This window comes from Sciurus vulgaris (genome assembly GCF_902686455.1).
Source record: "Sciurus vulgaris genome assembly, chromosome: 12".
Classification (NCBI taxonomy): domain Eukaryota; kingdom Metazoa; phylum Chordata; class Mammalia; order Rodentia; family Sciuridae; genus Sciurus; species Sciurus vulgaris.
In genome coordinates, this window is record NC_136473.1 from 18,463,868 (window position 1) to 18,489,942 (window position 26,075).

General features: G+C 42.6%; 1 long non-coding RNA gene across 1 annotated transcript in view; it reads left to right on the forward strand.

The window, feature by feature from the left end:
• Positions 1 to 2,847: 2,847 nt before the first annotated feature.
• LOC306641252 overlaps positions 2,848 to 26,075 on the forward strand; it is a 125,811-nt gene continuing 102,583 nt past the window's right edge. The window contains exons 1-2 of the long non-coding RNA XR_013758098.1: positions 2,848 to 4,759; positions 4,822 to 5,736. This is a non-coding gene — a long non-coding RNA (uncharacterized lncRNA). The remainder of the gene's footprint in view (positions 4,760 to 4,821; positions 5,737 to 26,075) is intronic.

Here is a 26,075-nt window from a genome sequence, read left to right on the forward strand (position 1 = left end):
GCCAGAAGCAGAAAAGTGGTATGTTTCCAAACATTCAACCTGGGAGCTCAAATATCTGATGCTAGCCTGGATTCTATTTTAGTTGGAGATGGACACAATACCTTTATCTTATTTAATTTTATGTAGTGCTGAGGGTACAACCCCAGCCCCAAAGGACATGACCCTTAATGGGTAGAATGCTTGCCCTGCCTCCCTCTCCCCACACCCTGGTTTCAGAAGCCTGGAGAAATGGCTGCCCTGCTCCATGCCAGTGTTACAAAAGAAGGGACTGGACCAAGCACCCCCAGCTTCAAGAGTTGGCCCACACAGTGGACACCAGACCTGAAAGTCAGCGAGGCCATGCAGGACTGGTTGCCATGGTCAGCTCAAAAGGAGCCCAGCTCAGTGAGGCCACCTGAGCTCCAGGCCTCTTCAGGTGGCCCCACTGTGGAAATTACTACCTGCAGTTACTGGGTCACACAATGTAGAGACAGAGTGACAGAAACACTCTAGTCTTTGTAGAAAGTAACAAGACCTTCTCACACGTTTAGCAAATGAAAATCCAAGTTAACTTCCTATCTCCGTGTGAGCGCACACGGCTCCCTCAAACCATGAAATCCTCGGGCCTGCGGGCTGGCTTCCCAGCCTGCGAGCTGATGTGTACTTGGGGCCTAGCTATACATTTTAGCAGTCACCTGTGCAGAAAATAATCCAGAAAGAAAAGCTGCTACCCACCCGACTGATGTCATATAATTTATCCCAAGGCAAATATAAATTCCAGGTTTATTTGTATCTCTGCTTCCTTCCACCAGGATGCTGAATGAAATTTTCCTGATAACCACACATGATGATTGTTTCTGGAAAGCCGAGCGTATTCATCTTTCCCCCGTACCATTTATTTCTGGGGAGCTGAGCTGAGCTCTGCCCAGCTGGCCACACCCCAGCAGGTTCAGGGGCTATAAAATAAGTGGAATGGGTATCAATTCTGCCCACCCTGGGTGAGAGACCGTTCAGAGGCTGACTTGGCCCCTGGAGAATATACAAAGAAACAGGTGAACGACAGAGTCTGAAACCATACCAGGCAGCCCTGTGAAATATGCTGCCTTCTCCTCGTGTTATAGGAGACTCAGAGAAGCTAAGGCATCTGCCCTTGGCTGAGCCGGGGGGTGGATATGGAGCTACAAGACCACGAAGGCCGTGCCCCTGACCTCCAACATCCTGGAAAGGGTACTCCCAGCCCCCAGAGACCAACTGGCAATGAGCTCAAAGGAAGCAACCCCAAATGGCAGAGCAAAGGGCACATGGACTCGCCTCCCCAAGGAGGCCTAGGGAAAAGCACTCAGTTGACCACAGAGCACACTGGGTGCTGGTCCCAGTCATGTGAGCACAGGTAGGTAGGGTGGCCTCTGTGCATGCTGCCTCCCTTGGTGTAAAAGTGTCACCCTTGCACTCACTAGTCCTTCCAGGTCCAACATTCTGGATGCTATAATACTAGAATTTGCAAACAAAATATGAAACAGGTAGTTTTTGCTCAAAAGAAGTGCTTGTTTACAAAAGGAGATAATGAGCACTAGCCAACACTGGAAGCACCTGATTACATTGAGAGTGAGAGATCCATTCACAACGGCTCCAAGATTTGGGGCCACTTTTTTTTTCTTTTAATAGCTTTATTGAGGTATAATTCACATACAATATCTGTGCATATTTAAAATGTACAATTTGATAAATAATGACACGTACATCCATAAAAGCATCATTACAATTAAAGTAATGAAGATGGAGCATCTTCCCCTTCAAAACGGACCCCTTTTTATTATCCAGTGAAGCCATCTAGGTTTGTAGTTAACTTTGTTTGTTTGTTTTTTATTGTTATTTTTTTTCTTCCCCCCCTACCCCTCCCACCCTGAAAGTTTTTAACAAGAAACAGTTCCTTTAACAGAAATAGAGACATTCAGGTTAAATATTTGTTGGATGCTATTTAGGAGTTTGTGTCCCTGAAGAAGTCTTTCGTTATTTTTTACATTGTCCAATTTATGGATATAAAGTTGGTCATAGCATTTCCTTGTTTTTCTACCACATTTTATGGGTGCATTTTAATTATGCATAATGGTGGAATTTGTGGTTACATAATCACACATGCACACACTATAACAATACCATTTGGTCAATATCATACCCCTCTATTTCCCCTTTCCCTCCAGTCCTCCTACCTCTTGGTTCCTTTCCTCTATTCTACTGATCTCCCTTTGATTTTCATAAAATCTGCCCCCACCTTTCTTTTCTTTTTTCCTCTCCACCTATGAGAGAAAACATATGACCCTTGACTTTCAGAGTTTGGCTTATTTCACTTGATATAATGGACTCCAGTTCCACCCATTTTTCCACAAATGACATAACTTCATTCTTCTTCACGACTGAATAAAACTCCATTGTGTGTGTGTGTGTGTGTGTGTGTGTGTGTGTGTGTGTGTGTGTGATTTTATTTATCTACCCATCCATTAATGGACAGCAAGACTGGTTCCATAATTTAGCTATTGTGAATTGTGCTGCTATAAACATGGTATGCATGTATCACCGTAGTATGCTGGCTTTAATTCTTTAGGGTAAATACTTAGGGGTAGTATAACTGGGTTTTATGGTGGTTCCATTCCTTGTCTTTTGAGGAACCTCCATACTGATTTCCATAGTGTTTGCAGTAATTTACTATACCACCAAAAGTGTAAAAGTGTCCCTTTTTCTCATATCCTTTCTAGTATTTATTATCATTTGTATTCTTGATGGTTGTCATTCTAACTGAAGTGAGATAAAAATCTCAATATAGTTTTGATTTGCATTTCTCTAAATGCTAAAGATGTTGAACATCTCTTTTCATATTTTTGTTGTCCATTTATATTTCTTCTCTTGAGAAGTGTCTGCTTATTTCTTTGGTCCATTTATTAATTAGTTTATGTGGGGGTTGTTTGTTTTTTGGTGTTAACTTTTTTGAGTTCTTTATATATTCTGGTTATTAATCCTCTGTCAGAAGAGTAGCGAAGATTTTCTCCCTTTTCTCTCTTTTATGAGAGTTTATGGTTCTCTTCGCAATTTTGTTTCCTTTGCTATACAGGAGCTTTTTAATTTGATGCCATCCCATTTATTAACTATTGCCTGCTCCTATATGTTGAAGGGTTTATCCTATGTTTTCTTTAACAAGTTGCATAGTTTCTGGCCTGATTCTAGGTCTTTGATCCATTTTTGAGTTGACATTTGTTCAAGGCAGGAGACAAAGATCTAGTCTCATTCTTCTACATATGGATAACCAATTTTCCCAGCACCATTTCTTTAAAAAGGTGATCTTTTCTCCAATGTGTGTTTTTGCCACCTTAGTCAAGGATCAGATGACTGTATCCATGTGGGTTTGTCTATATTTTCTATTCTGGTCTATTGGACTATGTGTCTGTTTTCATGCCAGTACCATGCAGTTTTTGTTACCATAGCTCTGTAGTATAATTTGAAGTCAGCTACTGTGATACCTTCAGCATTGTTTTTTGACTTAGGATAGCCTTGACCATTCTGGGTCTTTTATTATTCCAAATGAATTTTAGGACTGTTTTTTTCTAGTTCTGTGAAGAATGTCATGGTATTTTGATGGGGATTGCACTGAATCTGTATATTGCTTTTGGTATATGGCTATTTTAATCATTTTAATTCTGCCTATCCATGAACATGGGAGGTCTTTCCATCTTCTTATGTCTTCTTCAATTTCTTTTTTGAGTGTTCTATAGTTTTCATTGTTGATGTCTTTTACCTCCTTGCTTAGGTTTATTCCTAGGTAGTTTTTTTGTTTTGTTTTGTTTTTTAGGCTATTGTAAATGAGATTGTTTCCTGACTCCTTTCTCAGCAGATTCATTATTAATGTGTAGGAAAGCCATTTGGTTACATATGTTGATTTTGTAACCTGTTACTTTGCTGAATTCGTTTACTAGCTCTAGCAGTCTTTTGCCACACCAGAACCTTTTGAAGATGCCATCAGATAGGTAGACCCTACATGAGGCTGACCTCCATCAAACTTGGCCATTATTCTTGATTTGTCTTGGTGCTTCCAGAAGTCCTTCCATATTCAATCAGCTTCTTCCTCTTTCCTTTCCCTGAAAATCCTTTTTACAAAGTAGTGTTGCAAAATGAGGCTCATAGATCACCAGTCTCTAACTGCTTGGACTATTAAAAATGCAGATTTCTGGGATTCACACCAAACCAACTGACTCAGAAATTCTGATTTTGGGTTTCCAAAAAATATGATTTTTAAATAATACAAAAATAATATAAAAATATTTCCAAATAATATAAAAATAGATTTCCAAATAATTCTCCTGCAAAAGCTTGCATTAGGGTGGAAGTGACAGATTCAATCCTCCCAGCAGCATTTTCAAGTTAAAAGTGGAAGCAATGCAGCTTTCATGATGAAACATCAGACAGTTGCCACTGGTTTGGAGAAGAATGTAAAGACTTGAGGCCCTGGGCGGACTCAAGGTGGGGCTGGAGAAGCCAACTGATCCCATGGTGGCTGTACAAGAGCCCAGTGAGCCCAGGAAGGAGAAGGATCCTGGTTCCTGAGGCTGGCTTTGAACTTGACATCCTCCTGCCTCAGCCGGACACCCAGGCACAAAATGCATTCTTTTCTATTTTATCCTAGCCCTTTAAGCTCCTAGGAATTTTAGATGTTGAAAACATTCCCTGAGCATGGGATTCGATATTATATGGTTCACTGGGATCTGTTGTGGCTGGACTTGGACATTTTTTTGTTAACTAGTAGAATTAGAAGATCACATGATGTTGGAATAGGAGGATTTATCTTGGTAACAGGATGCTGGTTTCCCTGTAGGTATAATTATGCAGAACAAAGAATCCAGGAAAGAATTGCCAGAGAAGGAAATAAAAATCAGATTTTATATGAAAGTGCCCACCTTGATCCTGAAAGAAAACAAATCAACAGCAGTAGCAGCAGCAACTGAACTACTCTGAGCATAGAAATCCAAAACATCTCCCTCCAGTCAGTGTGAACACTGGGACCAACCACATAAGATATTATGTACAATAAAATCAAGTAAATAAATTAAAAAAAAAAAAGAATGTAAAGACTTAAAGGCACCCAGGATTCCTTTAAAATCTTACTATGATGGTGGAAGTTCTCGCCACCGTCATAGGCCCTGGATGCTCATGGCTTTGGAGGTCCTACCCTATCACATTTTAATGTGCATCAGAATGCACCCAGATCCCACACTTAATTATTATGTTTAGAGGAAAGAATTGAATGATTTGATTGATTGAGAGGAGTACCGGGGATTGAATTCAGGGACCCTTTACCACTGAGCTACATCCCCAGCCCTTTTTATTTTTTATCTTTAGACAGTGTCTCACTAAGTTGCCCAGCCTGGCCTTGAACTCGTGATCGTCCTGCCTCACCCTCCCAAGTTTCTAGGATTACAGGAGTATGGCATCATGCCTGGATTAATAATTTGATTTTTAATTATTTTAAAGTATTTGATTAAAGATTGTTATGCCTTGGTGTTATGGTTTGGATGGGAGGTGTCCCCCAAAATTTCACGTGTGAGACATTGCAGGAAGGTTCAGAGGAGAAACTGGGTTGTGAAAGTCCTGACCCAATCAGTGAATTAATCCCCTGATAGGGATTAACTGAGTGGTAACTGAAGTGGTAGGGTGTGGCTGGAGGAAGTGGGAATTGGGGTGTGGCTTTGGCTATATATTTCTATCTGGCAGGTGGGCACCAATCTCTCTGCTTCCTGATCATCATTGCTCTGGTCCCTCTGCCACACTCTTCGCAATGAGGTCCTGCCTCACCTTGAGCCCCAAGGAATGCACCTGCTGCCTGTGGATGGAGACCTCTGAAACCATGAGCCCCGAAATAAACCTTTCTTCCTCTATGGTTGTTCTGGTCAAGCCCTTTCATCACGACGGCGAAAATGGCTGACTAAAACACTTGGCAATCGAGTATACAAGAGAAGAGTTAAATTGTTAAATTCAACATTATTGAAGTCCACATGTTGTATTTTGTAGATATTTAAGAAAATATTAAGCTGGGCATGGTGGCTCATGCCTGTAATCATAGCTACTCAGGAGGCTGAGGCAGGAGGATTTCAAGTTCAAGGATAGCTTGAGCAACTTGGTGAGAACTTGTCTCAAAAGAAAAACTAAGGGCTGCAGTTGTAGCTCAGTGGTAGAGTGCTTGCCTAGCATGCATGAGGCACTGGGTTTGATCCTCAGCACCACATAAAAATAAATAAAATAAAGCCATTGTATCCACATACAACTAAAAAATAAATTAAAAAATGAAAAAGGGCTGGGGATATAATTCAGTGTTAAAGCACTTGCCAAGCATGTGTAAGGCCCTGGGTTCAATCCTCAGAACTGCAAATAAATAAATAAATAAATAAATAAATAAATAAATAAATAAATAAATAAATAAATGGAGGTTATATTTTAATCTTACAAGCCTTTTTCTTTTATATTTTGGGACTCAGAATCTATTTTTTCATGTCCTAGAGGCCCATAAAAAGCTAGCAGGCCATCTCTGCTGAGCCTGTAGTGCCCTTTGGATATAATATCGGGCCCACTCCAGTTGGCCAGTGTAAGAACGGTGGCCATTCCCCAGGGAAATAGGGAGACAGAGAAACTGGGAGTTGGGTGAGCCCAGTGTTATAAGGCTTATTTTCCCATTGTGTCCGTCTTCTGATGTCCTCGTCAGTTTCACAGTGATGTTACTATTTCTTTTGGATCTCCCTGTCCTTTCCCAAAATGTTTACACACAGACCCTAAAAAAATTGCAAGTATTTTTTACACCTTCAAGAAAACTTTTATGTTGTATGTTTTAAATATTTTCTTTATCAAAATGTATGTTAAAATGTTAATTCCTAGCATTAGAAATTTCTGGGAATTTTCTAAATTCCCAGAGCAATAAATGTATTGGTCAAGGTGGAATGTGATTTAGATGCTATGAACTTCTAAGTGTATGTAGTAATTGCTCTGTGCCTGGCAATATTTTAAGCATTCTACAGATATTCTGACATTAATCCTCACAAAAGCTTTAGGATAGGATGTAGGCTTAATTAGCACCGATTTACAGACAACACACTAAAGATGTTAAAGTGGGTCCCATCAGTACACACTGAAGAAGGGACAGGGCTGACCTTTGAAATCCAGGCAGCAGTTCTGTAAGCATGGGTTTATAATCACCATGCCAGGCTATAAACCCCTGTCCTCTCACTAGCTTTTAGCTAACCACTAGATTATTCAACTTGGAGATCTTTTCATTGTCCCTGAAGCACACTAAATTATTATTATTTGGGGGGTGGGTACTGGGGATTGAATTCAGGGGCACTCGACCACTGAGCCACATCCCCAGCCCTATTTTGTATTTCATTTAGAGACAGGGTCTCACTGAGTTGTTTAGTGCCTCGCTTTTGCTGAGGCTGGCTTTGAACTCACGATGCTCCTGTCTCAGCCCCCCAAGCCACTGGGATTACAGGCGTGCACTACCGTGCCCAGCTGAATTATTATTTTAAATTCCCAATCCAGTGGATCATCCTCTCTGCTCTCCAATGAGAACTCATGTTCCTGCAGGGCCACAGTGAATCCTTATTCATGTTTCAGTTCTCAGAACCAAGAAATGCCTGGCACAAAGCTGATCTTCAGCAAGACTTGCAAGTCCAGTCAAATGTTACTAGCATGCAGTTTCCTTTCATAGGCCACATAACATAGGTGAGTTTTTAACCTCCCAAATGACATTTTCTGAATCAGTCTTAAGAAAGTTAAATAGCGGGCCAGAACATGAAATAAACTGATGGGGTATTTTAGATCCAGGGAAGTTGATAAATATCTTCATAAATTTAGGAGGATGCACTTTAGGGGTTACATCTCTCCACCTGAATGGAATCAGATTTGGGGAGATTTTAGAGTTTTTAAAAAATGTAGGGCTGGGGAGATAGCTCAGTCGGTAGAGTGCTTGCCTTACAAGCACAAGGCCCTGGGTTCGATCCCCAGCACCACAAAATAAATAAATAAATAAAATAAAATAAATAAAAAATGTAATGCATAGCTCACACATATTTTGGTCTCCAGATGCTCACACTTCTAGGGATAAAACATTCTTCAGACAGAGAGATATACAGATTATGGTTGGTTGAAAAGGAGTCAAGAACCTAATAGATTTGCTCTTGGAAGGCTCTGTTGAAATGGTAAATTTGTTCATGTAACCCTTATATCAGAATATGTCAGTTATTAGTTTTGTCAGAGTTATTATTCTAAGCATTTGATAATTATTTCTTAAGGTAATCAATCTGAACTCCCATATCAGTTCAGATTGATTACCCTGCCCCTTCAACTCTTTCCTGCCCCTTCAACTCCCTGCCCCTTCTACTCCCTGCCCCTTCAACTCCTTCCTACACTAGAGGTCTGTCTCTTAACATGCCTGTTCTCATCCATTTAGTCAATATTTATTAATGTCTGCCACACATAATCACTGTGCCAATTAAAGCTCAATAACACTTGGACTCCGACATCCCAATGACTGAGACTCACCTACAGTGTCTTACATTGTTTATATTTAAGTCATATCATTCATTCTCCTTTTATAGAAGATACTGAAGTTAAACTCTGTCATTGACCCCATGTCACATGGCCTGTATTGCTAGGCTTTCAGCTCTGAGGTTAATAAATTTCTGTGCCTTCCATGACTCCAGGTTCCTTATGGCAGACACCATTGGTTTGCATAGCCAGTGGCCATTCCCTACTACTGGCACTTTTTTAAATAATAGCTTTATTGGGGGGGTAATTCACACACCACAGAATGTACTCCTAAAGGTAAGCAATCCCATGGTTCTTAGTTTATTAACAGTTGTATCACGTACCACAATCAACTTTAGATCATTTTCATTGCCTCTAAAAGAAACCTGGTACCCACAGGCAGTCACTCCCCATTTCCTCTCAAGTCACCCAGACCTGAGCCCAGTCACAGGACCTGCTTATTAATACGAATTTGGCTGGTTCTTCCCTTCCCTGCATCCTTCACCCCACTCTCTCTCATGTGCTGCTGAGGCGGGTGGTCACTTTCCAAGGAAATCACCTTCGCACGAGCCCTTAATTCAGGGTGGCCACAGGAAGAAGCCCAAGTCAAGAAACTGATTGTATTCAGTACTCAGTAAAATCCCGTTCCCTCAGCAAAAAAGTAGAAAGAGGCATTAGCAATGCCACAGAGCAACAAGATCAGCTGCTGAATGAGCCAGTCTCATTAGTGGGCACTACGTCCCACAGGAATCAAGAAAAACCCATTTCTCTCCTTAGTGAGCAAATGACATCATCCATGGAAAGCTCTGGTTTTTTCAAGCCAGAAGAGATCTCAGCTCTCAATTAACTTACAAACTGGGATATCACAGCCATGACAGCTAAGTGGCTTCAGATATAGACTCAGTCAGTACTGGCACCGCAAATAGGATCCTCTGATCAAAAGCGAGAGAAGTCCCCTCTTCACATCCCCCTAAAGCCATTAGGGAAAGCCACCCGTCACGTTGTCAGCTTTCTGGAAGTTTATTTGGCAATGCTCAGGAAAAAGGCTGAGCAGGTGTGCTGTCCCCAAGCTCCCCCTACCCCCCCACCAGAGGCCCCCTGAGAAGGAATTTATGAGCTGCTACATTTTCAGTCCCTTCTTGGCATTTATTGGCTTTTTGATGAATGTTAGACCCATTTTTCTGTCAACAGCTTCTCGTTAGGGGCCTGGCGATGCTCCTTCTGACCATTATTTTGCTCGATATCAAGCCTGGCCACCGGGCGGAGGAAGGTCCACTTAGAAGCCATCCATCTTTGCAGCAGCAGAGTCTCAGATAATCCTGCTGTTGACAGTTGCCCCGGGCACACACCGAGAATTTAGAGGAACAGCCAGGCCCTAATGAATCCCATGTCTACTGGTATCCGGCCTCTCCTTCCTTTAAAAACCTCTTTCAGGTTCTGTTTCTTTTAAAAATAAATTATGGGAAACTTGTTGGTGAAACAATTACTAGGACTTACTTTTTAGAGACATAGATTCTAATAGCAAATGAGAAGTCTGCCTTGGAAAAGTCCAGAGCTTGCAGGTATGGAAAGAAGGCGTCCTTTTTCTTTAATGGGCAGTTTCCTTTATTTCATCCCCAAAAGCACTGTCTTAAAACATTTAAGGCATGGGAAAGCATTTGGAGATGATTCCTAAAGTTTCTATCATTCCTGAACATCAGTATCAACCTTAAAATACCCTCTTTCACCTTCCCAGACAGCAGGCACATAAATTAAATTCAGAATGGCACCTTTGAAAAGATGTTTATTATGAACAACTTCAAACATATGAAAGTTTAAAGAGAGTGTAGTAACTACTACGTTCTCGTGACCCACTTTAATGATCCATTCACGGCCAGTCTTGGTTCATCTTCATACCCACTCCTCCCCATTCCCTGGACTGTTGTGTTTTTTTAAATATTTTTTTTAGTTGTAGATGGACACAATACCTTAATTTTATTAATTTACTTTTATGTGGGGCTGAGGATCGAACCCAGGGCCTCACATGTCTAAGAAAGTGCTTTACCACTGGGCCACAACTCCAGCCTCCCTGGACTGCATTGAAGTGAATCCCAGATTCAGTTTTATTTCATTTTTGTAGGAGGATAATGCTGCTTATCCACTCCTTGAGTATAGCTCACCATTAAGTCAGTCTCTCCCAGATCAAAATCCTCCAAAGGGTTACCTGTTCAGACCACTGAGACATTCAAGTGATTACCATTATTTGGGAAGCAATTTTGGCCAAGGATCTGTGGAGTCCCTCCACAGAGACTCCAAATAGTTTTGTTTTATAAGTCAGAGAGGAACGATGTAGGACCCTTAAGATATAAGTTTTTGGCAAAGACATTTATTTTCTCCCCAAGAAACATTAGGTAATAATCACATATTATCCACATTGGTTTCTCAGCCCTGTGGTGTCGAGGTCTGTCCATGAACCCAATCTAATCACAGCTTCCGTCCCTTAAGGAACATTCTTTTTTTCTTTTCTAAGAAGATTCACATTAAACACATCCGATTACAATTCTGCCCATTCTAGCCAGGGCACTGTTTTTATTATCTACCAGATGGGATAACAGGAATTCTCTAGGGATCTGTCAATGCTAGGGGTCATTTTGGAAATTTGTGGAAGCATTTTTCATGGACAAAAGAATAGGAGGCACCGCAGCATTTAGTGATCAAGGGTCAAGAGTGTAAGGTGCCTGTAAAGCATGAGGCAGTTCTACAAACCTAGAAGTGTCCCCCATGCCACAAAACTGCACATTCAGCAGGTGGAAAACCTGCATACAGTCATCTAAGCCTAAAGAGTCACTCCATTTTGTAAATAAACACAATGTACTTTTGCTCAGCTGTACCGTACACTGAACGTTCCAGGAATTGCTTGTGTATCTTGGAAGATCATTCTTTGAATGATCATTGTGTAGAACTTTACTAAGAGTTGTTTACCATTTGGAAAATCATGTCCCCAAAGGTAATGACACAGCATTTGAGTCCCCTAAAACCTGCGTACAGTTATCTAAACCTAGAGTGTAAACCCAACAGTCTTGCATTCACTGTTATACTGGTGATCCTACATAAAGGTGTGAGTATCTGATGACTTCATTGTCTTCTACTGTAGTCACATGCAATTGCTCACATATAGACACAGGTTATTATTATTTACCTCACTGGAGATTGAACCCAGGGCTGCTCTATCACTCAGCTATAGCCTCAGTCATTTTTGTTTTTTATTTTGAGACAAGGTCTTGCTAAGTTGCTCAGACTGGCCTTGAACTTGTGATTCTCCTGCCTCAGCCTCCTGAGTAGCTGAGATTACAAGGGTGCACCACCACACCTAATGAAATGTGTATTATTTTATTCTACATAATATCATGCATTACACGGTACTATGTAGTACTTTCCTTCAGTTTTCCTATACAGGGCATTTTCTTAGGCCAGGTTCCCAAGGAAGTAGACCCTCAAGTTGGAGATGCATGTGCCAAAGCTTTAATGAGAAGTGCCCCTGTGTCAGCACCCATAATAGGTGAAGGACACCAGAGTGGGCAGAGGGACACACTGAGTCATGTTGTAGTCGTGACAAAGGCTTCAGGCAATTCTGCAATGTCTCTGGAGCTGCGACTGTGCTCATGAACTATATGAGCCACCCCAACTGGATATGGACTGTCCCCAGGAAGGGAGTGCACAGCCTTGGTCAAAGAAGCTCCCTCCAGCTGGGGACAACTCTCAGAGAAAAGCCTGCCTATGAGCAGTTGGGCATCGCTATTTCAGGAAGCCGAGGAAAAAAGTCCTTTGGGTCTGAAGGAAGATTCAGGTGGGCATGGCTTCCAGTGCCCATATTATTATATGGATTTTTCAAAAGTACATGTGAAGGTAAGTTGTAATTATCTTTGAATTTTATTTCAGTATTACAAAGGGACAATACAAAATATTTGTAATTTCAAATGGATCATTTGATCTCACAGCACTGGAGATCACGCTACAATAAGATAGCAAATTTCTCATGACATAATTTAAAAATATCTGAAGACCAAGACTGTTCCATGTTCTTTTATACAAATTACTTTACAGGAATAAACACCAAGAGTTATTTAACTTGGTTATTTACCCATGCTTGTTATTTTCCATATCAACTACCATTTTAAACTAAACCCTTAAAAACCACTTTTCTAAACCTCAGAAACATGAAGATATGGGATTAGGAGAGGAACACCAGAGAGGAGAGAAATCTCAGGGGGCAGATGGAGTTAGCCTTGAAGAAGAAAGGTGGGTCCAGATAAAGTAGCAAATTGGAAATACACATCTAATTTTGCTCTCTTCCAAAACCCTACTAAAAGTACAACTAACATTTAAACTATGGTGTACAGTTTGAGGATTCTAAGTGGTTCAGGAGGAAAGACATAAAGATACCATCATCCAGATTCCCTACAAATGGCCCTAGGGACACATGTAAAGTCATTAAGTACAAACCAAGAATTCTGAATATGGTCTCAACAATAAGCAGTCGGCCACAGGTGGCCAGACACGTATAGGTATCAAAACAAACAAAGCAGTTTGGAAGAAACAGAAACCACACATAGAGAAGGAAACTTTTTAACGGTTAACTATAATAGTAACTGTAATAGTCTCAGAGATATGAGACAAGAAAATCCATTCATGAAACAAGAACAGGTTGATAAATAAACATGTCCATACATGTATGTATGCATAGATGCATCATATATCATATATACAGCTAGCCCCTGACTTAGGATTGTTCAAAGTAAAATTTCTGACTTTACATGGCATTTAGTAGAAATCATAGCTGGAATTTCCAACTTTTCTCCAGGCTAGTAGTATATAGTAGGATACCCTCTTGAGATGCTAGGCTGCAGCTCCCAGTGCACTAGGCAATCACCATGGGGAGCAGTCCGCACTCTCCAGGGTACTATGTTGCTGAAGTAGGATAGTCTGCAGTGGGTTAGGTGTATTAGGTATATTACATGCATTTTTGACTTGTGATATTTTTAGTTTCTGGTGTGTTTATTAATACGACCCTGTTATGTGTTAAAGAGCCCCTGTATTTCACATATTATTATCTATTGCTTACAATTTCATATGAATATGAAAGCAACATAAGAGAACCAAAAAGAGCACACAGGGCATAAACTCAGTGGAGGAATTAGATTTAAATTGAGGGAAATTCCCTAGAAAAATGGAACAGAAACACCAACAATAGAAAATGAAAAAAGAAGAGAAATATTTTAAAGTACCAGATCCAGAGAACCAACAATTGAGTAATAGAAATTTCCTAAAGAAAGAACAGAGGGAAAAAGGGAGAAGAAGCCTGTAATGAAATAATCTAACCAACTTTCCCAGAACTGGGAGACAGTTTCCAGTTTAAAAGGATTCAGCGTGCCAGACCAGACCAGGAATAAAAAGTGACCCACATCGATCATGTGAGCGTGAAGTTTCAGAACACTGAGACAAAGAGAAGAGACTCCAAGCTTCTGGAGAAGAAGAGGGAGACAGAGGGAGGGAGGAAAGGAGGGAAGGAGAGAGAGAGGGAGAGGGAGAGAGAATGGGACTTGAGGAAAAGCTTGAGAATCGTAACTTTGGCCTTAACAACAGAAGAATCAATGAAACAATAATGTATTCAAAGGTACAGAGGAATATGGTTTCTAACCTCCTCAGAAAATGTGAGGGTAGAATAAGGACATTCCCAGGCATGCAGGTTCTAAGGACCCTGACCTCCCACCTGCCTTGTTCAGGAAGCTAACAGAGGATGTCCCCCCAAAGGGGAAAGTATAGGGTACAGAAAACGGGGTGTCCCACCCAGCCAGGAGGAGAAGGGAACCCAGCGGGGGGACAGTGGAAGACCACTATGTAACAGGCACAGAGGCCACTGCAGCCAGGAGCTCAAGAGGCTGCCCTCCCTGTGCCCCAGGCCATTGTGCCACCAACCGCTCCACCAAAGCAAAGGCAAAAGCCAAGAAAGAAGGCACACCCTGGCCACCAGGGAAGAGGGGCAGGTGGGTAAGACTCGTGTCATCGTTTTATGAAGCTCCTTGGACAGCCACATAGGAAAGAGCCCCAGCTGCCCACAGCAGTTACCGACTCAATTCCACACCCTTGGGTCACCTTTCCTCCTGCCCTGTCACTTACTCCTGTCCTTTGGGATCACCTTCTAGAATAAATTCACTGCATGCAAACCTGAGTCTCGGGCTCTGATTTCTGGGTGAAACCCAGGCTAATTAACAGCCCAGGAAGGGGCGACAGGAATTCCACAAATAATGGCAAATTGGAATCGCACAGTGGCCAAGGGGCATGAGGCTGGAGAGTAACCAGCCCTAACAAAGGGAGCCTCAGGGGATATCTCCCAGAAATAAACTGAAGCTCCTAGACTTGACACATGCCCTCTCTGACCTTGAGGAGAGATGTCCAAGAGGCTCGAAGAAGGGAACTGGACAGCACATACCTGTTTAGGTCGAGTCAAAGCTATCCCTGCCGATGAAAGGGCACAGCTCTGAAGGGCAGAGACTGGTGACATGAATCACCACGCTTAAAGATGTCATACCCTGTGTGGAGAGAATCGGAAATTGAGAAAGAACTTGACAAAAAATGTGAATCTGGGGGGAATTTATATTAAAAAAAAAAAAAAAAAAAGAGGAAGAAGGAGGAAGAAAAGAGGAGGAGGAGGAGGAGGAGGAGGAGAGGGAAAGGGGAAGGGAAGGAGGAGGAGGAGAATTCTTGCTTCGGCTCCAGCACATGCACAAAAACTTCAGGACGCCTGGAAGGTGCACCGTGAAGCCATGGAAAGAAGGTGCTGTGCTTGATGCAGGGTGGGAAGTGGGGCCCTGCCCCGCCAGGAAGAGGGTGCTGGAGATCTGAGGCAAACCTGCCATAGCCTGGTTCATAGAGCTGCACCTCTGCCAGTTTCTTAGCTCTGGTAAACGTGGAGGTGTGGCTGTTGCCCTTGGGGGAAGCTGGATGGAGATAAAGGGACTCGTGTGCCACTTGGGCAGTTCTCCTATTAATCCTAGGTTATTTCATAACAAAACTTTTTTGAAAAGTTTCACGTCTCTGCATCAATCGGGGTCCCGCAAAGGAAGGGAACTAAACAGGATGGGTATACTCTGGGGCCTCTCTACCCATGGGCTCTGCACCCATGGGTCCAATCAGCCATGGATCACACTATTCAGGAAAAAATGGGTCTGTACTGAACATGTACAGAATTCTTTTCTTTTTATTATTTCTTAAACCATATAGTATAACGACTATTTATGTAACATTTACAATGTGTATATATAGTAGGTCTCATATAATCTAGAGATGATTTAAAGTACACAGGAGGATGTGCATATGTTATTTGCAAATACTAGACCATTATATATATGGAACCTGAGCATCCACAGGTTTGGGTGTCTGCTGGGTCCCTGGAACCAGTCTCCCATGGATACTAAGGGAGAACTATATTTATAGGGTTTATGATAAGGTATTGGCTCATGGGATTATGTAGGCTGAGAGGCTCTACCATCTGCAAACTGGGGACCCAGGAAAGTCAGTGGTGTAAAGGTCTGAGATCCAGAGAGCTGATGGAATAGAGTCCAGTGCAGGTCAGAAGGTTTGAGAACCAGGAGCACTGAGGGCAGGAGAAGATGGATGTCCTAGCTCGAACAGTGAAAGAGAGTGAGAGTGAGAGAAGGAAAGGAGGAGGAGGAGGCGAGGAAGGGGGAGGGGCTAGGGAGGGAGGGAGGGGGAGGGGCCCTCTCCCATATTTTCATTCTATCCAGGCCCTCAATGGAGTGGAATGCCCACCCGCACTGAGGAGGGCAATCTGATTTACTCAGTGTGCTGATTAAATGTTAATCCCTTCCAGAACACCCTCACAGGCACACCCAGAAATATGTTTGACCAGCTGTCTGGGCATCCTGTGGCCAAGTCAAGTTGACACATAAAATTAACTATCACAATGTCTAGGTTTATCTACGCCCAGCCTAACCCTGGAAAGATACATAAAATGGATAATGGGTTCACCTCTGTGGAATGGGAGTCAGGGTGAGAGCAAGACTTACTTTTCCCTAAATGCCCTTTTATACCCTTCAAACATTTTAAAACCTGTGCACACAGTACCACATTCAGAAAACTAAAAGTAGTGGTCAAGGTCACACAGGATATGTTCTTGGGAGGCAGACTGTTCTTGGGAGGTAGGCAGGATGCAGACAAGAGGAGCCCTCGGGTGATGAGCTATGGGTGACAAGAGAGGAAGCAGGACTGGGCCTCGGCAGGAGTCCAGCAGCAGCTGGTAAAGCTGCAGCCCATCCTGGCCAAAATGCCCAGGCATCACCCTCTGCCTCCACCAGCCACAGGTGTGGGCCACAGCTGGCCCAGGTGGCTTCCCATGGCTGAGGCGGTCTTTGAGGGGCAGTAGCTAATGGCAGTACCTGGTCCTTCCCTGGAAAAGGCCTCTGCATGCCCCTCATAGCAACCAGAGCTGCTGGTAATAAAGTGGAGACATGATTAGGATATTCCAGAGGACATGTTCTAAGCACACAGTGTACCACTGAGCTACACCCCCCAGCCCAAACATAATTTTCAAAAACATTTTTATTTTCATACTCTCCTAGAAAAAAAATGTATTCCAAAATGTTCATAGTCATTTTTTTCTGATAATGGGACTGAATTTTTCTTCTTCCTTTTAGTTTTCTATTTTTTACAAATTTACTATTATTTTTAAGTACCAGTAAAGCTTTTTAAAAATCATAGATTTGCTTTTGTTTCTATTGTTAAGCTTTGATATCCTTTCACGAATTAATTCTGTACTGATAGAGAAGGTACAAATATTTAATTACTACCAAATAACATAAAAACTTCTAAGATAGTACATAAGAAAGAAATTGGTCATGTACACCAGTGTACTCCCCATCAGGTAGAAAATCATGTTCAAAGGGAAGAGTCCGTGGTCCCAGACACTTCCTTAAATTAGAATGACGTCCTCAATGATTTTCTCCACACTAATGCTGCAGTTAGAGAATTCTCCAGCAGAGGGCGATGGTTGTTTAGCGCTACTAGAAATCCCAGCAGTGTACCTTCTGGTTACTCTGGGGAAATCACATTTGCTTTTTAATCCTGAGAAAAAAAGTAACTAATTTAGAAGGTTATATAGAAAAGTCAGTTAGATGTCAGTTCAGCTGAGGCAATAGAGAGGGATAAGCTCATAAATATAATTGTTTGCTTATCTTTACCTTATTTTAAATAATAGAATCAGCTGACCTTGCAATGTACTGTAAATTTATCTCTGATTTTCACTCTTGGGGTGAGTAGAAGGAAGGCTCCAGAGCGGGCTTCTCACCCTTGACGCCTTGGATCTCCCTAGAATGCGGACGTCATTCCTGATTCTACCCACTGATGCCAGTCACTCTCTGCGCCCCCAGTTGTGACAACCAAAAAATGTCCCCAGACATTGGAAAATGTCCCTTGGGAGAGGAAAGCAAAATCACTCTCTGTTGAGAATTACTGTCCTCCATGATCATCAGGACAATGAATTTATGGAACCTTGTGCCGGTGGCTTGAATGACACCGAAGTAAGCTTTAATCCGGCCTTGGGCTGTCAGTACTCAAAGGCAAGGCTCGCTGGAGCTTTGGGGTGCTGGGCGGAGAGTTCCCACACCCCTGCAGACCAGGCTCACCTCAGCGCAGAACTCAGTCCCTGGAAGCTCTGCACAGAGGAGACTGCTCGCAAAGACTTCAGAGGGAAATGGGTACATTACTGAGAACGACCAGAGAGCAGAAGGGAAGTCTCTTAGTAAGATCCTGCACCAGGGCTACTCTGTGGATAAGTGTCCCCTACAGGCCCACGTGTTAAAGGCTTGGATCCCAGTGGTCACTGCAGGGAGGTAGTGGGACCTTCAGGAGGCAGGGCTGTGGAAGGAAGTGAGGTCACTGAGGGTCATCCCTTGGAGGGGATTTTGGGACCCTGCCCCTTCCTCTCTCTTTGCTTTCGGACACCAGGAGGTTGAGCAGCTTCCTCCGCCACGATGCGCTGCCTCACCACAGACCCAAAGCAACGGGCCAACAGACCATGGACTGAAGCCTCCAAAACCATAAGCCAAAATAAACCTTTCTTTTCCGTGAGCATATGACCTCAGGTATTTGTGACAGATGACTAGAACATTTGGACATCTCTGTTCCTGACCTCCACATTCCTTTACTGGGCCTCCAGCCTCTGGAGGACGAGGAGGTTCTCTTTTGTTTATAGTTCCGGCTCACCCTATACCACTCATCCGACAGCTTATAGCTCCAGCCCCTCCCAGCCTAAGCTGATCAGAGCATCCTCCCAGTCAAACACGTTTCTTGCTAATAAGGAAGATGTATCTCCATTCTATTTGGTTACAATCATCTTTGGTTTGGCTTTGTAGTACTAGGGATTGAACCCAGGGCCTCATACACGCTCAGCAAGCACTGAGCTACAGCCCCAGTGCTTTATTTTATTTTTTATTTTGAGACAGGGTCTCACAAAGTTGCCCAGACTGGCCTTGAACTTGTGGTTCTTCTCTCAGCCTTCCCAAGTAGCTGGGATTACAGGTGGGCACTATTGACCTAACCCATCTCATTTTTATAGAGAATACTACTAAATGTACTCAAATCTCATAGCTAATAAGTAATGGAAGCAGGACTCAGGCTCCAGAAACAGGAAGTTGACCTCTGTGAGGAGGTCCTGTTCATGAAGCCCAGGGCTGAAACTGTCCTGAGGGCTCATGATATTTTAATGGGCTCACAAAATGTTTCAAAGTCTATTTCTTTTAAAATCATAAGAAAATTGTCATAAAAATATAATTTTTGAGAACTGGGTGTGGTGGCACACACCTGTAATCCCAGCAACTCTGGAGGCTGAGGCAGGAGGATCACAAGTTCAAAATCAGTATCAGCAATTTAGCAAGGTCCTAAGCAAATTTAGTGAGAACCTGTCTCAAAATAAAAAAGGGGTGTAGCTCAGTAGTTAAGCTCCCCTGGGTTCAATCCCCAGGGTGGGGATTGGGGGAGATGTGTGTGTGTATATTTTTTTTAATTTAAATTTAATTTTTAGTGACACAAAACTTCTACGTATTAATGGAGTGCCATGTGCTGTTTCAATACATGTATACATTGTATGTTTAAACAAGTATATCTATCTTCTCAAACATATATTCTTTATGGAGAAAACATTCAAAATCTTCTAGCTCTTTGAAATGTGTCTTTTTTTTTTTTTTTTTTTTTTTTTTAGGTACTAGGGATTGAACCCAGGGGTGCTTAACCACTGAACCACATCCCCAGCCCCTTTTTAATATTTTATTAGAGACAGGGTCTTGCTGAGTTACTAAGTGGCTCACTAAATTGCTGAGGCTGGCTTTGAACTTGAAATCCTCCTGCCTCAGCCTCCTGAGTTGCTGGAGTTACAGGGGTGCCCCACCATGCCCAGCTGAACTGTGTATTCTTGTTCCCTATGGTCAGACCACTGTGCAATGGCACACCTATCTTCTCACTGCTAACTGCAACTTGGTGCCATTAATCAGTCTTTCCCCTCCTGCTCCTCCCTATTGTCCACTTCTGTGAGATCAACTTTTTTAGAATCCACATATGAGTAAGATCACACAGTACTTGTCTTTCTATGCCTGGTTTATTTCACTTGACATAATGATTTCCTGTTACATCCATGTCAAAAATGACAGGATTCCTTTCTATTTTGCAGCTGAATAATAGAAATAAATATTTTTTTAAAAAAATTTAAATGGAAGGAGTTCCTGAAATCAATGGTCCCTAGGATCCACTAAAGTCAAACTTTGTCCCTGACAATTGTACTGTTTTTTTGTTTGTTTTGTTTTGTTTTTTGTTTTTTGTTTGTTTTTGGTGAGGGTATTACTGATACACTCCCACTAGATACAGTCCCAGTCTTGGTTGGATAAACAGAAAGCAAACCTCAGTACCAGGAGGGAGAATCTTAAAGTTCAAAACTTGTCTATTAGAGTCAATAGTATCATTTTCACATATTCACTCAAACATTTCAAATGGCCTGCTATAAATTAAAACAGCAAAAATTTAAGATATATTGACTGAACTTTTAGTTTAATAATACTTTAATTTCAAATCAGGAAAAATGGACTTTTTTTTTTTTTTAACCCTATCCCTTGAGCCACCTTGATCCATTAGCTACTTTTCCAACATTTTGGGGGGTGATGGGGAAATCAAGCTCCCCTTGCATGCTCTGTGCCACTTAGAGGTAGGGTGGTATCTTAGTCGGTGGGACTATGATAACAAAATACCAAAGACATTGACTTCAAGAGCAGGTGCCTAAGGTGACGTGGCTGAGTTCTGCTGAGAGTTCACGTCCTTGTGAGCCATCTTGTGTCTGCATATGGTGGAGAGATCTGCGGGGTCTTTCCTCTTATAAGGACACCAGATGTGTTAGATCAGGGCTCCACTATTAGAACCCCACCTAATCTTAATTACCAGCTAACAACCCCATTCCCAATAGAGTTACATGGGGATTTAAGACATAGGAATCTGGGGGGCACCATTCAGTCAAACAATTGATCAAACAATTCATAGATGTTATATTTTTAGTATTTAACTAAATTTTGTCTGAACAATCAAGGGGGAAGGGTGGAGTTCTTTGAGTATTCTTTCCAAAACCTCACCTCTTCTCTGATCTTTTGCTCCAATTAACGCAAAATATAATGACCTCATGTCCTGATGGCAATCTCCTCTCTGCTGGAATTGGTGAGTAATAGAAGTTATTTCTGTTTGAGGCGAGGTGACATCTTGAGTTTGGTTTGCTCTCTCTCCACCTTCCCATCCTTCTCCTAATCCTCCTCCTCCTTCTTCCTCTCCTACCCTGAGAATAGGAAGACAGGATTCCTGCCTAGGAAGGGTGGCAAACTAATTGTACAGGGAAGAAATTCAATCAGGACTGACTGTTCCATTAAGCTGCTTAACAATTCTCTGTTGTCTGTTTGCTGCTGAGCTGTTTCTCCACCATTGACTCTGACCTTGAATATCCATCTTGTAGAGATATGCATAATAGAAATAAGTAGTTCTGAAAACATCTGATGGAGGCACAACATTATAATGCTAATTATATTTTGTTTGGTCTGATCTTAAATTTATATTCCCTGAACACACTCACCCTTGTTGAATACTCCCTGTTTCTGATGCTGGCGTTAATGATTTTTTTTTTTTTTTTTTAATTTCAGAGCTCAGATATTTCATCAGAGACAGCTGCTCCCTAGTCCCCCAATCTAAAAGTCATGTGGTCACTCTATCTCATCCTCTTATCTGAGATCTCTTTATAGCACCTACAACTCTGGTCTTCTTTCCTTTCTCCTTTTCTTTCTTTTTTTCCTTTCTCCTTCCCTCTCTTCCTTTGTCACAGTGGAGTAGAAGCTGCATGCGAACTGGGACCTTGTCATCTCTGTATGTAAGGACATGACCTGTGGAAGGAAGAAAGGAAGGGAGAAAAGAAGGGAAGAAAGGAAGGAAGGAAGGAAGGAAGGAAGGAAGGAAGGAAGAAGAGGGAGGGAGGGAGGACTCTCTGTAAGTAGGATGCTTTTTAATCTTGGTTTAGCTGTTTCTGTCTTTGCATGGAGAGCTCTTGAATCAAGGTCAATGAGAAAGAATTGTTAGTAAGTAAGGAGGAAGTCCGGGAATTCAAGATCTTTCCTTGGCAAAAATTTCTCCAGTAGCAACTTTATATGGATGTGGCAAGATGTATCATATATATTTTTAGCCAAATATATGGTGCATCATATACTTCATACATACATATGTGATTCTATGTGATATATACATATCATATCTCATATCTATGTCATATGAATGATCTGAAAGTAAGGAAGAGAACACATCTTGTTCAGGAATCACTACATTTAGGAAAAATAGAGTTTTCTTCTCACTGAGGTGAGAGCCCGGAACTGCTGTGTGTGGAGATCCACCCATCAGTCCAGGCTACTGCTCTAGCCCAGCCTCCCACCCCGGCACAAAGCTGCCATGTGCCCAGGGACTCTGCTTGGAGGTCGTCAGTTCTGTGACACCCAAGTGCTCCCATTCCCATCCACACAGGCCAGCAAAGGTCCTGGAGATGGAGAACCTATAATGAGAGGCAGGAGAAGGAGGTGCATAGCAAGAAGAGAACCAGCCTGGAGAGAGCAGGAAGTATGAGGCCCGAGTATGAGCTTGCGTCTTTTCCGCTGGGGACCACAACTTGTTACCAGGAAGTCAGCGACTTACTGCAGCTGAGCTTGGCCCACGCAGTGTGGTACCAGCAATGGCCCCGTCTTGGCTGGCCTGCTCTGAGGGATGGCAAGCTTCCCTGGAGGGTTGAAGTCTGAACAGGATGGGGACCTGAAGAGAGCATACTCAAAAATGACAGGAGATGAGAATAGAGAAAAATGAGCAAGTAATTTCACTCATATTCGAGTATCACAGGGTTGTATGGATCTGACACTCCTCAAGTAAGAAAACATTAATTTCAGGGGAAAAAATAATCTAAGCCAGACATGGTGGTATACCTCTGTAATCCCAGCTGCTCAGTAGGCTGAGGCAGGAGGATCACAAGTTCAAGACCAACTCTGGCAACTTACTGAGATCCTGACTCAAAAAAAAAAAAAAAAAAAAAAATAGCTGGGGATATAATGCTCCCGACTTCAATCCCTATTTTGTTCTGATTGGAAAACTATTGTGTATTCACTTCATACAATTTTGTAGAGGGAAATTGCAGAAAACAAAAGCAAGTATGTGCACCCATATCTCCTAAAGGGTTTCCAAGAGTGGACTTAAATCCCTGGACTGTTCTTATCTGGTAGCTCAGGTACTGTTTGTTCTCAGTGCTTGCCAAAATTGCTCTCCAGGACTATTCATGTTAGATCACTTCAAATGTCTCACCAGACCTGCTGCAGCAGAATCTCTAGACTTGGAGGAAGGTGGGAATTTATACTCCTAACATGTTACTGGGTTGATTCTTACTATCTGAGCACTAAGGGAATATATATTATATAGGCTTTCATTTTGCTCTGTGTCCTTTCCTGAAGTGACCAAGTTAAAAAAAAAAAAAAAAAAAAAAAAAAAAAATTCCCCGCAGCTCAAATTTGCCGAATAATCCTCCTCTGGTTTTGAGTTTGTTTTGCCTAGTCCTAAGGTTGCTCGTAATAAGGGAATCATAATCCCAGTCCATTATGCTTATTTGTTTGTTTCCAGATGTTGCTTTGATTTCACAGCCAGACGGGGTTTATATTGCCCTTGGCGTCCTCCCAGAGGATGTTAGTGCCAGTCAGAAAAGTTGGGCTTTTGCTGCTCTCCTTACTTTACCCTTGGGCTGTTTGATCCTGCTGATGTCTTGGGACGTCCTCAAGTTTAGACATCTACAACTCAGCTGCATAGAGACACCCGAGTTCAGACTTGGCAGGGCTGGACGTCAAGGGCAACTTCAAAACATCAAAAGGAAGACTGCATGGAAGGAGGGCCTTCCCCACAGACGCTAGGAGGCTGCGAAAGTCAATTTCAATAACGATGAACAACTAGTTGTTCTTTCTAGGTGTTGTTAAAACTAGACTGGGGTCTAGTTTTAGGGCTATTTGTGTGAGAAGGAGGGACACCTCCTCCTGGCTCAAGCTCCCAAAGGGGAAGGGATTTGCAATGAGAATCTTGGAAGACAGAAATAGTTGATGACAAGTTCTATTCTTACAAGTTACATAGAGCACCCAAAAGAAAATACATCTATAATGCCCCAGTCATTAAAAATAGTGGCTTAAATTCTACTGAATTTCAATGAGTCACAAGTTGTCACAACAATGTTTAACCAATCAAACACACACAGTCCCTGGAGGAAAAGAGGTAATAACAGCCCCAAGTTCCAACTCCAGCTTGGCAGGTGCCACCTCTGCCTGCTCTACTCTGCAGGTCTGAACTTCACCAAACCAGCTCCACTTCCATTCGCTTTACCCTGGGCTGCCACTGTGAGGTCAGTGGACAATAGTACCCAGTAACTTTAAATTTAAATGTTTGAAAACCATTATATACAATGCTCCCTAAAGCAAAGTAACTTGAAGAAAGAAGAATGTCCTGCCCCAGGGTCAAATAATTCATCGATTGTAGATGTAGGACCTGTCTCTTCCTGTTGCTGTGATAAGTGATTACCACAAACTTAGTGGCTTAACTTACCTGACAATTCTGGAAGCTGGAAATCCAAAAGGGGTTTCAGTGGGCTGAAATCAAGGGGTGGGCAGGGTCGCATCCCTCTGGAAGTTGTCAGGGGAGAATCTCTTTCCTTGACTCTGCTTCTAGAGGTGCCTGCATTCTGTGGCTCGTGTCTGGAGCTAACAGTTGTGTCGCTCCGACTTCTTCGTTCCTCACTTCTTCCTCTGATTCTGACTTCCTACCTCCCTTTTATGAAGATCCTGTGGTTACATGGAGCCCACCGGGATTACCCAGGGCTGCCTCACTGCTTGCCATCTTTCACTTAATCAGGTGTGTAAAGTGAATTAACACGCACAGGGGTCTGGGGAATCAGCATGGACATCGTAAGGGAGTTATCATTCTGCCTACTATATAGGACCAAAAACCACATTTTTCTACAACTCTCAGGTCCTCACTGCCTCAAACATCCTCTTGGACTCCTCAGAGCTCAAAGTCATCTCTGAGACACAGAGACAGCAAAGGAGGATTTCCTGTTGAAGTGCTCATTTACCCCATGACACGGATACCCCTGCTACTCCACAGACCCACCAGAAGGCTGATTCCTCAGAAGGAAGGAGGTTGCCCCTTAGGGTCAGGATGCATTTTGTGATTCACTGAACAGGCCTAGGGGATAGACTTGTTATCCTTACCTTTTGGGAACCTGGGTACGGTGAGATGAAGCATCCCAATATCCAAGAGGTCCTGGGTATAACCCAGGGGCTGATACAAATGCCCATTGCTCGGGCTGATCAGAAATCAGCAGGCAAAGGATCCAGGAGGAGAAAATGGAAGAGGGAGCAAAGCTGAGCTGATGCCAGTGGGCGTGTCTGAGCCGGGACCAGGGAGGCAGGACTCCCAGGAGGAAAGCACTGGTGCACCTGGCACTGCCAGCAACTGAGTCATGCCACCCACCCTGCGGAGCCTACTGAAGCAGGAAGGACTGACAAGGGAGAAACACAAGCGGACTCTGACCAAAGACACACCTGCCAGGAGTTCCTTGCCAGCCATTCTGTTTCCCTGGATCATTCTACCTATTAAGAGATGGAAAATGAAAAAGAAAGAAAGAAAAAAAAAAAAAAAAAAAAACAGTGCGGTCTGAGAAAAGGGAGTGAAAAGGAAAGCCACAGATGGAGAGCTTTCTCAGTGACAGTGCAATGGGGCCCCAAAGGGGAGGAGATAAACACTGAACGCTGACCCCAGACCCTCCATGCTTCTCCAAGTAAAAATGTTGCCCGGTAAAAACAAATCTTCAAATTCTCACAAACCTGTTTCCTGAGTGTCCAAACGGATATGCTCACTAGACCACCCCTGAAAATAACCTATGTAAACCCAGTCCCTTT